This window comes from Perca flavescens, chromosome 1 (genome assembly GCF_004354835.1).
Source record: "Perca flavescens isolate YP-PL-M2 chromosome 1, PFLA_1.0, whole genome shotgun sequence".
Classification (NCBI taxonomy): domain Eukaryota; kingdom Metazoa; phylum Chordata; class Actinopteri; order Perciformes; family Percidae; genus Perca; species Perca flavescens.
The window spans coordinates 23,312,839-23,325,398 of record NC_041331.1 but is presented as its reverse complement, the minus strand read 5'-3'; the positions used below and the strand labels follow the sequence as shown (position 1 = coordinate 23,325,398).

At 40.0% G+C, this 12,560-nt stretch overlaps 1 protein-coding gene across 2 annotated transcripts in view; it reads left to right on the top strand.

Moving 5' to 3' along the window:
* The window catches only part of dennd2b (DENN domain containing 2B), a 56,306-nt gene that overhangs the window by 3,948 nt on the left and 39,798 nt on the right, over positions 1 to 12,560 (top strand). Inside the window, exon 1 of one of the 2 annotated variants that reach the window (XM_028593799.1) lies at positions 1,031 to 1,387. The exons of the other annotated variant lie outside the window; for it this stretch is intronic. The gene's annotated coding sequence lies outside the window, so the exon portion shown is untranslated. Of the gene's footprint in view, positions 1 to 1,030; positions 1,388 to 12,560 lie in introns of those variants that run through there. 2 annotated transcript variants of the gene reach the window in all.

The following is a 12,560-nucleotide window of genomic DNA, read 5'->3' as shown; positions in this document are numbered from 1 at the left end:
ATACTGTATGTAGGTAGAAAGTACCATAGACAGTATATATAAAATGGACCAACAGATCCCGTTGCTCTGGACAGAGACCAGTGAATGTATATTAGAAGCACTTTTCCGGTGAGCGCTGAGCGTTACTGCGCAGCCTCCAACTGAGCTTGAAGACGTAAATGTGATGTGAGCAACCTGTCTGAAAGTTGTAAGTCTTCTGGTAGCTGTGCCAAGAGAAATCTCAATCATTCTGAATCTTGCAGAGACGGAGAGTGTAGGTATATGTAAGGAGATAACATGGGCACAGGCTAATCATTGCTAACTAACATGCTAGTTAACATTAGTAATTAAACTTAAACAGCTAATGTAAGTCGAAACTGCCTGCGAGCTTCTCCTGTACTGTACAGTAAGTCGCAGCATCAAAATGGCGCTATTGGAGCTATGCTTACCAGACGCTGACTTACCCCCTTGGAAAGTACAGCTACAGTGCCCTTACGGTCATTCCCCGACTGCAATGACGATGCAGAGACACATATAGCGCAGATGCGGAAGACCCAGAGATGCTGACCAATCACAGTAGATTGGGCTTTTCTTTTCTTTTTTTACAATAAGGGAGCTTAAAGAGACAGGCGCTAAAACAGAGCATTTCAGACAGAGGGTGAATTCAGGAATATTCAGACAGACAGTATGAGAAAAATCAGGCGTTTTTTTAATCATTAAAGCAAGTAAACATGTTAATAGAAACCCGAAATACAACTATGATCTCTGATAACCTATATCTCTGATTCAAAACTTGGTCAGTGTCTACATAGGCCTACAGCTCTCTGGGCTGCTTGGCTACACATTCATCTGAAATGAAAGACATCTTTGTGTGGGTTGAAATAAATTCCTATGGGCCAGTGTGGAGGATTTCAGCATGACAATGTGTTGCAATGCTGGCAACATGGGTTTCATCCCAGAAGCAGCAGCAGCAGCAGCAGCAGCAGCAGCAGCAGCAGCAGCAGCAGCAGCAGCAGCAGCAGCAGCAGCAGCAGCAGCAGCAGCAGCCCTTCAACTCGTGAATATTCATCCTCACTCCTCGGCCCCACCGTGACAATAAACAAGGGAGAAGGCTGAATGCCTGTGAGAGGAGGGCAGGGGGCCAAATCCAGGGAAAAGTGGGGGGCAAACAACCCGTTTCTACGGTAACAAGTCCTGCCTTCCACTCTGCAGCAGGCTGTGAGGGAGGCTGGATCTTTTTTGTCGGTTTTGGTTGGAAATACATAAATCGGAGTTTATTGAGAAGGGCAGGTATCCGGCAAAAAACAGCTAAAGTTTTTCAACGCGACCGGCACCGGGATTCGTGCGTCGCAAAGTGGATTATAATCTCAAAATGACAACAGCAATGGATGTGAGGAGAAACTCGGAGGTAAATGCCGCCTGCTTTTTTGTTTTTTTTAAACTCGTTTTGGACGAGCTAACAGCAGGGTTAAACTATGAGCTAGTGGTAGGAAACCGGTACAAACTACCCAAAACAATGGTCCGAAAACAAACCCCCTAAAAATTATTGTAAAAAAGTTGCAAGGTGCGTTTAAATGTAGTCGTAATCTCAATGTGACCATATTTGGTCATCGAAATTTTTACACGATGGAGTGCAGTGAGCAGAAAGCTAAAACGCCAGACTTTTTTCCTTCAGCTGACCCTTTGAATGAAGAAAAATGTCCCAGCGGATACAGGCAGTGACTCTGTGGATTGTAATTAGACCAAGTTATCGCTTAAACATCTAAAAAAACAGTCAAACCAGCAGATAAACAGAAACGTAACAGGACTCCAGATGAACTCATTGTGTCCTTTTCCTGTTTTAGCTTGGACTTTGAGGGAGATCTGTTTTGTTCTGGGAGATAAAACCATATGACACAACATGTGTGAACTGTAAACGTGTGCTGTGGGTTTTATTTTACATGCTTATGGTCATACATATTTTGTACATGGTTGTATACATGCAGTTGTCTTTGTTAATGCTGTATGAACTGTATAATACAGACCTACTGTCAAGACATCCTGTACATGTCATGTACAAAACAGTGAAGTTTAGGCTACTGTCGTTTGTAGCAGATTACAATGCAATTTGGTGCAAATTTAGGAAGCAACAAGTGATTTTTGGTGCAGATGTGGATCCAGGAATCTTTAAAATGATTTTCTAACACATTTCCTCTACTTTCTTATGATTTCCGGCACTTGGATGAAAAAATATGGTTCAGGCAACATTATGTGAATTTCTGATTCCCCTGATACAGATAAAAAAAATCTAGTATTAACACAGAGCAGTACTGGCAATGACATGCTTTGACTGAGTGCTTTGTAGTTTAAATATGGGAAGTTTTGCTGCATCTATCCTGATTATGAATGTTTAATATGAGTTTTCTTAACAGATTACAACTTAAACCCTAATGATCTTATCTTATACACTATAATGCAAACCCTAGAGACGTGACTGGCTTTCTTTAGCTCTCTTTTTTTCCGCTTAAACTCTTTCTATTGTGCAGATCAAACAATGACCTTCCCCTCTCACTGGACGGGGCTGTCAACACAAAGCTATTGAGGAAATTCTCCTCTGTTTTACTTTCAGTTAAACAGGAGTGAGCCTGGCCTATCACCAGACACCTTTAAAGGGACTGTTGTTCACTCAACATGGTGAACCTGATTTTCTTCTTTCCTATCTATCAAGGTTGTTTCAGTGTAATTTGCACAGAATATTTACACAATGAAATGTTTGATAAATAATCATCAGTAATGTGGATATAATGAAGTGTAGGCAAATAATGCAAATAACGGTTCAGAAAATGACATCACTTTACTGTAATGCAGCCTTTAAAACCAGGAAAAGACAACACTTATGCCATATTACGATATTACGATATCCCAAATCTAAGACGATGTCTAGTCTCATATCACGATTAGAGATGGTCCGATACCATTTTTTGCTTCCCGATACCGATTCTGATACCTGAATTTGCGTATCGGCTGATACCGAGTACCGATCCGATACCAGTGTGTCATATATTTTATTATGTTTTAACAACTGTATACTAGGGGTGGTACGGTTCACAAAACCCACGGTTCGGTTCGTATCACGGTTTTACGGTCATGGTTTTCGGTTCTGTACGGTTCTTGTTATTTTTTCTTTCAATCTTTAACACTGCAGAATATACTTCAGCATATTGCTAAAATTAGCATATTGAATGCATGTTGCACAAAACATTTGTCGATCTGAAATGAAGACAGATTCAGCAACTGCATGGCCTATTTCTCGCTTAAAATTGTAGTACAATATGAGATCGTATTCTGAACGAGCCGTCATGACAGTCTGTTTTGAAATTAGGGACCAGCCAGACCCATGTGACGCAATCGTCCAATCAGCTGCCATGGGTTGCGTTTGTCACGCCCATCCCGCTCGTCATTTCCAGTAAGTGTTTTAACATAGGTGTCGAAAGTGGCCACTACGGCAGTAAGAGGTTAGTGCACATTAACAGTGTACTGACGAACCGTGCGGTACACACATGCTCCGAACCGAGACTAGCGAACCGAGCGGTTCGGGTGTTTTTTTCATGAACCGTACCACCCCTACTGTATACTATCGCTGTATGGATGTGATAATTTCTATCTTTTTTGTCGGTCTGGCTCAGGTTAAACTCTTTGTGAAACATGAACAAACAAACAATGAATGCCACAGAACTTTCTTTTATTCTCCAGTTTTGACTTGTCAGTTATAACGGAAAAAGAACATAAATAAACTACTTTAACGTAGATTTTCATTAGGGCTTTATTACGTGGTACCGGATCGGTGCATAAACTCCAGTATTTCCCGATACCGATACCAGCGTTTTAGGCAGTATCGGAGCCGATACCAATAATCTCTAATCACGATATTGATATAATATCAATATATTGCCCAGCTCTATGATCCACATCTTCTTGTCAACACTCCTGCATAGGTACTTGGGTAACAAAAAGTAGCTCTCAAGGAAAGAGTCTGCAGCAACAAGGTGTGTGGATGTGTGTAGGGGTGTTCTATTCTCCAAATCCTCGATTCGATTACATTTTCGATTCTAAGGTCACGTTTCGATTCTATTTTTTTTTTTTTTTTTTTTTTTTTTTTAATCAGAGGATGAAATGCCATTTTTAGACTACAGTAGTCTTTAATGCAATATAATATCTGACCTTTGTTCGCAATGTACCACACTACATTGTCAAATTTAAAACATTTATTAACAACATAATGTAACAATAACTTATATCTATAACCTGCTATCTAGTTTCTCTTTTGTAACTGCAGTCTTCTTCACAGAAGATGACAGTCAAGTTCACAACAAAACAAACAAAAAAACAATCAGCTATGTCCATAGTCTTCTCTGAACAATTAAGTGTCTTAACAAACTATTTCCGAACAGCTGAACATATACCACACAGGTTAACTGCCATGTTAGTCGTGCTGCCAGTGGAAGAATATGGTACACGCTCATAGCAGAGCTTGCAAACTGTGGCTTCTTTGTCGACAACGCGAACGTTGTCAACATAACTCACTGGAAATCCAAAATAGGCTACTTCCACACCGGCGACTTCAGTGAAAGAGGAGGGGGTTCAAGTTCTGTCGATGGGTCTCCTGCATCTGCAGTTGCTATGCTATTTTTTGACTGGCTGTAGCTAAATTAGAGGAGGTTGACTGACTCGCAACACTTCAACACTAGTGTTGACGAACTGACCAAATAGCCGGTTAATTAACCCGAGTCGTTTCACTGAACAGGGAGAATGAACCGACTCACAATATTGTGATTAACACATTGTAGCCTACATTGAAATGGGAATCTATACAGAAGGAAACAGCAAATCATAAAGCTTTGGAACTAGGCAATGGCGAAATATTTCATCTAGTATGAAATTTGTGGATCATTAAACCTGTTTGAGAACGTGTTTACCTACTCTAATTTTAGCAGCCTTTATATCAGGATGGAGTTATGAAAGAGAGCTGCTATTATCCTGTTAGATCTTTGTTAAGTTGAACTCAGGTGCTGCAGGTATTTGCTTGGAATGAACAATATGAGCTGCCAGTTTCAAGAATACCATTTTATTTTTGTGGTGTTAACAGTGATTCACTTAAGTAGATAAAATTCACACATCCTTCCTCCTTTTTTTCATCACTTAACTTTTTAGATCTGCAGCTGGACGGTCAGTCAGTGGTTTAGAAGTGGAGTTGAAGTTGGAGAATGCTTGCTGTTTATCAGTACTTTACTTCACACTCATGCACTTGTTGCTTAGTGTTAAAGTCTGATACTGTTGGCTATAGATCAGCTCTGAAGAAACAGTTTTGTTCAGGGTCTGGCTGAAGGGAACCACAGCCACAGCTGTTTAGAGTGGAGAGTTAATTAATAATTTCTTTGAAGCAGATTTCTCAGTTTGTGTTGTTCAGGTCACAAGACAATCTTTCTTAACTTGAACCCCCAAGCTCAGCTGAAACTATCAACCACTGAGAAAAAATGCGTCTTTTAACAAAAAAATCTACTTCCACTTTTTATTGCCCCTCATGATGCATAATCCTGATGTTCAGTTGCCTGGCTGTACTGTAGTATGTGTAAGTTGTATTACAGTTGTAAGTCAGAATCAAGATTTATGTAAACACGTTTAAGTTTTGTCAGTTTGTGTCGTAATACAGAAGTTACAAAGAAATGTCTGTTGTGTGGCTGTCTCAGTTTGCACAGTTTCTGCCTGTGCTACTGTTGAACTCTTGCATGACAACACAGATACATCCCTGAATTATAATCATAGGTTTACAGCCTCTGACTTTGCTTTGAAACTTGTTGCTATTGATCGTACTCTATATTGTGATTGGATTACCTCTGCTCAGTGCAGGGCTTCTCTTTATTGACTCTTGTTTAAGTTTTCTGTTTAGTAATTATATGCGGGCAGCCACACAGTGTAATCTTGTGCATGTCACATTATAATAGGGCTGGGCGATATGGAGAAAATCAGATATCGCGATATTCTTGTAATACCTTGATGTCGATATTGTGGCGATATTGTAGGGTTGACAATTGGTGCTTTAACAAAATATCTTCACAATGAGATTGTAGATAGATAATCTTCAGTAATGTAGATATAATGACTAAGTGGGAAAAGGAAAAAATAATAGAAGAGCTAGAACAGTCTGGTAACACAAAAAATGACATCACTTTACTGTAATGCAGCCTTTAAAACCAGGAAAAGACAACACTTAAGCCATTTACGATATTACAATTTCCAAAATCTAAGACGATATCTAGTCTCATATCACGATATCAATATAATATCGATATATTGCCCAGCCCTACATTATAACCAGTTCTCTTCATGCACTATTACATCCAGTGAGGTGCAATGAATCAATGGGATCTCCATGATACCATGTCACCATAACATGACATCACCATGTCAACATTAAAACTTCATGAGATGCCGTCATTGATTCAGGATGTTAGTTAATCTAACACTGCTCGCTCCGATACAAGCAGTTCACCATCATCTTAAATGCCTGAATACAAACACTGTCGGCTGTTTGTAAACCTTTTAGCTCATATACACGTGTCAGAACATGTTGATATTCAGAATAAATTGAGCATGCCTTTTCTTAAAGCTTGCAATTTGTACATCCTCTTTATGAAGTAGATATCATATAGCCTATAATAAATTGCTAGTGGCTTTGTCTGGGAGAATAATTGTTGGATTTCAAGATCATTTAATCCAACAAAAGTGAAGGTATTTCTTTATCTTACGTTTTCATCATGTCCTTGAGGTTTCCCTTTTATGAGATCAGTTCCAGTTATCTAAATTAATTCACTGAATACTTATGTCAAGAGTAGTAATGCTAATGTAAGCGTTGGAAGCCAGAGAATAGTCTGAAGTGAGTTTCCAGTCATTTGTTTTTCTTAGTATTTTGAATGTGTGCTGTAGAAAGTGTGAATTACATAATAGGTCATTAGGGAAAGATCACCTTTATAGTTAAAAAAAAACTAATGGCGACAAGATGTTATGACTGGCTTAGGTGGAAAAGTGTATAAAGGTTTAGCAAATTAATGATGGAAGCAGATTTTTCAATGTGGTGACATTGCAGGTCCTCATCTCACTTCTTCTTTCTTCAGAATATTTATCCAACAGTTGTTTATGGGAAAACACATTGGTTCTGCTTTTGTTTTTGCTGATTTCTTTTTTTTAAAAGCTTGTGAATTGCACATTTAGATTGAATGACAAAATCAAGTCTTGGCTTAATGTTTTAACCTACTTAAAGCTGATGAACATTGACAAGTATGCTCATAGTAAAGAAAATGAGCGGGAACACAGGTGACGTACAAGTTATTGTTTTTGTTGGCTTAGCTAAACCCTGACTTTAAGACAGAAGCAATCAAGAATGCATCTTATCGACTTTATGGCCTTGAAAAAGTCAAAGACTGTGTCAGAGAGGTCAGCTCTGTGACACAGACTCTTGCCCCCCTGCAGCAGCTCAGATGGATTTAAGCCTGTTTTCCACATGCCTGCCTCTGCAGCTGTGCATGCTCATATCTAGGTTACACAGAAGGGGTTTTCCTCTGTTTCACAAAGAGAAAATTTGCCATGATCACTCTGGAAAAAAAGAAGCTGAAATGGCTTAAAAAGGAGATATAAAAAGATTCCAAGAATAGGTTCCACCTGGCCAATTGAGCTATATAGTGTCAGCATGGCGAACCATGTGGTTGAGCATGGGGGTAATTATATAGGTACGGCTATGTGCCACTGCCAGTAGCATCAACCTTAGTGGTTTTCTTTTACATAGAGACACATTAAGGCTGTCAGAGCATACTGCTATCCAGAGACAGTAGAGTGTAATACATCTGCTTTTCCATCATGTTTGTCCTGTAGTAAAAGGTTGTTTGTGTGAACACGTCTACAGTTTGCGTGTGTTGTAAATGCTTTTATGTGGATTGTATTATCTTGGATTGAATATCAAGAGCTGGATTCCCTTTATGCTTTGTTTTATGTGATCTGACTCAATCAAAAGTCTCTCTTTGGCCCGTAGTGGACAAAACTGGTCATTCTGCAGATATTGAAACAATGGCGTGGATCAGAGTGTGGGCTGATGCCTGCCAGTGAGTCAGCCTGGTCTCACAGAATTCCGCGAAATGATCACAAACTGTTAACAGCGCATTACGTGGTGGTGGCACGGAATGTGTGAAAATTCCGTGTGGCCACCACGGAAAAAAATGCCAAAGTAAAGTCAATGAAAAGATGACGTAGCATTAAGAGCGACTACGGTAGAGATTAGTATGAAAGCCTGAAAATCTGCGTAAGGAGGTTGGTTGGGGTGGTGGATGGGTCAAACACAGGACTTTCACCCAGGAGACTGGGGATTGTGTCCCGCGTGTTGCATTTCCTAAACCGAACTGTCGCTTTCTTGTTTTACTAAATGCAACCGTCCTGTAGCCTGGCTCCGCCCTCCTACGTACTTCCGCTCAATTATCATTTTCCTTCAGTACTCCGTCTGGGTTTGCGGGGTATTCTTGAGTTTTCTCCGGCCAAATATTTGGCGGTCCAATCAGCGAACAGAGGGAGTGGCTGAGAACGACGACGTTGAGGTGAAAGATGCGAGCGAAGCCATTCGGTCCGCTGTGGCAAGGCCGCCGAATATCCAGAAGTTCAAGCCCGAACAAGAACAATCTTTGCTGAGTTGTGTTGGTGGCCATGATGTTGTGGCCCTCCTCCCCACGGGGTTCGGGAAAAGTTTGATTTTCCAGGGCTAACGCGATGCTAATGCTAAATATAAGCCGATAGTTGTTGTCGGTCTCCCCTCTTGTTGCACATGCGCATGACATACGTCATGACCAAGCGTTAGCGATTGGTTATGGCAGATCCAGACGGAAGTTAACACTTGTCAATGGAGAGTGGCCAGACTCTCTACAAATTAAATGTACGAGAGTCTGGTAGGAGGACCCGTTCTTCTTTTCCTAAACTCAACCGTCCGTTGTTGTTTTCCTAAACCCGTTGTCCCGCCACAACCTTTTCCTTAACTTAAGGGTCCGTGTTCATTTCACGGAATTCTTCCGTGGGCCCCGATTCCGTGAAACTGCCACAGATTTTGAGTTAAGGGGCCATGTCCATTTCACGGAGTTCTGTGCGATCAGTTTGCAGCGAGTTGTGACGTCTGGAAAGATTTGAGAATTTGCAGAGATTTTCACTCTTCCTTTCCACATAGCTTCTTGGCTGCCCGTAAGCTTTGCGGTGTTTTAAAAAAACAACAACCTTGAAGTCAGGTTGCTGATCAGCAGAAACCGAGGACCAGGTCAGCCACAAAAGCAGAGTAGCAAGAGACAGAAGTAGACAGAAGTAGACAGCATTAGCCTTGGTTTATGGCTGCTGTTGTGGCTGCTACTGCATGTTTCAGGATGAACAAAGATAAACCCAAACAGAAATAAACCCAGTCGCAGGTTAATGAAAGTTATGACATCATAAAAATGATACATAAAATCGTGTCGTGCTCTCATAGTCTGAACATCAAGTGCCAGGTGCTGAGAGAGCGCATATTTGAGTGTAGTCTTTGCTGAATGAAAAACAAGCTCTTGGCATTAGGTCCAGGTGTTTCTGCCCCTCACTTCTGCTTTCTTTCACCCCTTTGAAAACATTCTTTAATACTTTGAATGGAGCCGCAGATCTGATGGATAGGGAAAATATTAGAACATTCCTGCATGTAGTGGAGAGGACTGTGTATCAGATGATCTGTCAAATGTGACAGGGCCAAGGTCGTGCAGACTCTCTTTTGAAAGATATTTTACCTAATAGAGTCTGTCTCTTACACACGCACGCACGCACGCATGCACGCACGCATGCACACATGCATGCACACACACACACACACACACACACACACACACACACACACACACACACACACACACACACACACACACACACACACATGCGCGCATGCATGCTCGCACAGCTGATAAAAGACTTACTTTTTAACCACATCTCTCTCTCAAGGACGTATTGAACACAAAGGGCTCTTTTATTCCAGGCCAAGTAGTTTAATGGAGACACTGTTGTAGTCCCATTTCAGATATGCTCTTGTTGCTGAGGGAAATATGGGTCATTGATATTCCTCTCATGTTTCACTAGAATTGTACCTTGTACCCAAATAAAATGATTGATTAGTTGATTGATGTAATCATTTAGTACTTCTGGTATATGAACACAGCAAAACCCGGAAAAACCCTGCCATTACGTCATTAAGATGATGGTATTGAATATCTCAAAGAGACAGTTTGGCTTTTGGGATTTGTTTTTAAGTCAGAGCCAAAGCTGGACAAACTCTTGGAGGCCTTTTTCATCTCTCTGGGTTGAGTTTGAAGTAATGGCAGTAGCTGCTACATACAGTATAGTGATTAAGTAGAGAAAGAGAACTTTTAACTTCTCCAAGGTAGGATGTCTTGTTTGACAAAGCTATAAGTAACAGAAGAAGAAGTCAAGCTACAGTCCAGTAGCTTATAGTCCTGTAGTCTTCAGGAGTGTTAATATGTATAATAGAATAGTTGCGTATCCTGTCACTTCAATCCTCCAATCAATGTATTTTATATAAAAACAGATGTGTAATGTAAACGGTAGTGGTCATTGCGATGAAGTCACTGAGAATTATCACTTGACCCTTCAGTTTCCCTCAGGTCTACAAAGTGTTTTGTCAGATTATTCTAACAGTCCTACAGTAAAAAAAAGAAAAAAGATCTAAAACCCCTCTGTGTGCTACCTGCTCATGCAGCACCAAACAGCAGACAGACACAGTTAGAGACCAGCTGGTGGAGCATAGTGGAGCACTTAGCAGCGAAAGAGCCAGATATTTCCCTCAGGAGTTGGCCGAGACCAAAAACAGAGCGAAAAGAGTGAATATTTTGACTTACATTCATCAGGTGCTCACAAACACCACTCCAAATTAATGATAATGTTGCTCTGTATCGGCTGGATGTTTAAATAAGCAACAACCTAACGGGTTTGCCATATCAACTTTATCCATTAGAACTATTGAAGAACTCTAAAAGTCTAAAACTAAAATGTTTTTATAGGAGATATTGTAAAGCATGGATGTACCTATTTGGCAAAGTATTTTTATTTGAGGAACATATTGCAGCATTTTCTCAAGTGAAAGATTGTACTTGGCGCAAACAGCAACAAAAGATTTTCTAAACAAATTTCTTAAATAACACCCTCAGGCCAAAGTGTGCCCTCATACATTAATGTCTGTTGTGCCCCTCCTCATTCTGTGAAACATCAAACATTTTTAACACCAATCAATGTCAGGGTTGTCATCAAGACACTGTAACGATCGAAGGAATCAGCATGAAGTGGTTGACTTCTCACTGTTGACCGTTAGCTTGCCCTTGGGTCCGACATCTCAAGAGAAAATTTGTCTTGAATCTGGTTGAATGCACTTTAAAGATACTCTAAAGCTTTGTTGTTTGTGGCCTGTGACTGAGATGGTATCAGACCTCAGGAAGTCAGTTGGCTAACGCCTTGGTGTTTACACTGCAAAGTCCATCCTGGGCCTCTGTGACCCATTTCTATGATTGTAGCTTTCTCAGTCCAAAAATGTTTAATGGTGAATTTATACAAATAAACATTGCTTAACTAAAGTGTGTAGAGCTGACACAATTTAAAATATTGTTTGATGTTCTTCACTTCTGGAAGCTAATTTTTGTGTGTTTGCTTTACGGTGTTACAAATTGAAATGACTGAAGCTTCATGTTTCCAATCAGAGAGAGAATACTGAATGTCACTTTCAAAAACATACACTACTTTTTCAGCAGGTATTTATCAGAAATAATATTCTATACAGCTGCCAGTGGTTAAGACCCACTGGCAGCTGTATAGAATATTATTTCAGTTTTTTTTTATGTAAGCAGAATATTTTCATTTGGTTTAATTTAGAGTAATATTAAAAAGATTGTATTTCTCAAATTCTGCTTATTTTTGTCTCAATTTCCTTTTTGTTTTGTTATTTCCAGAATTATTTGTTTTGTTTTATCATGCAATAATGAATACATTATTTAGCTAATTTATTTAGCTAATTTTAGGTTGATTTGCTTATTCAAAAAGACTGTGTTTTCACAGGATAACCTTCAATTCATCAATATTCCTCATGGGACTAAGGCTCTCTGATTTATGAAAAATCATTTAATAAATGTTCTAATAACAAAACAAATTGCATGTTGCTTGAGGAGTAGCTCTTCCTCTGAGTCACCTACAAACTTGACACACTGGCTGCATCACAGAAAATATAAAGTCTTAGTGTTCATGTTCTATTTTGTTCCAGTTTTCTGTATAGATGCAGAGTTGTTAGCAGGACAAGACAACATCTTTCTTTGATGAAAAATAATGATGCATGCATATCCTCTTAGCACAGTCCACAGTTACAGGAAATAACTGACAGTAGGAATGCTGCCCCCCCCCCCCCCACCCCACCCTCTCTCCTCATCTGTCTCTATAGGACTCAGCTCCACTACTGGTTGGCTGGCTTCTTCATACAACAACTTCCTGTAAACAAGCCATGCTGC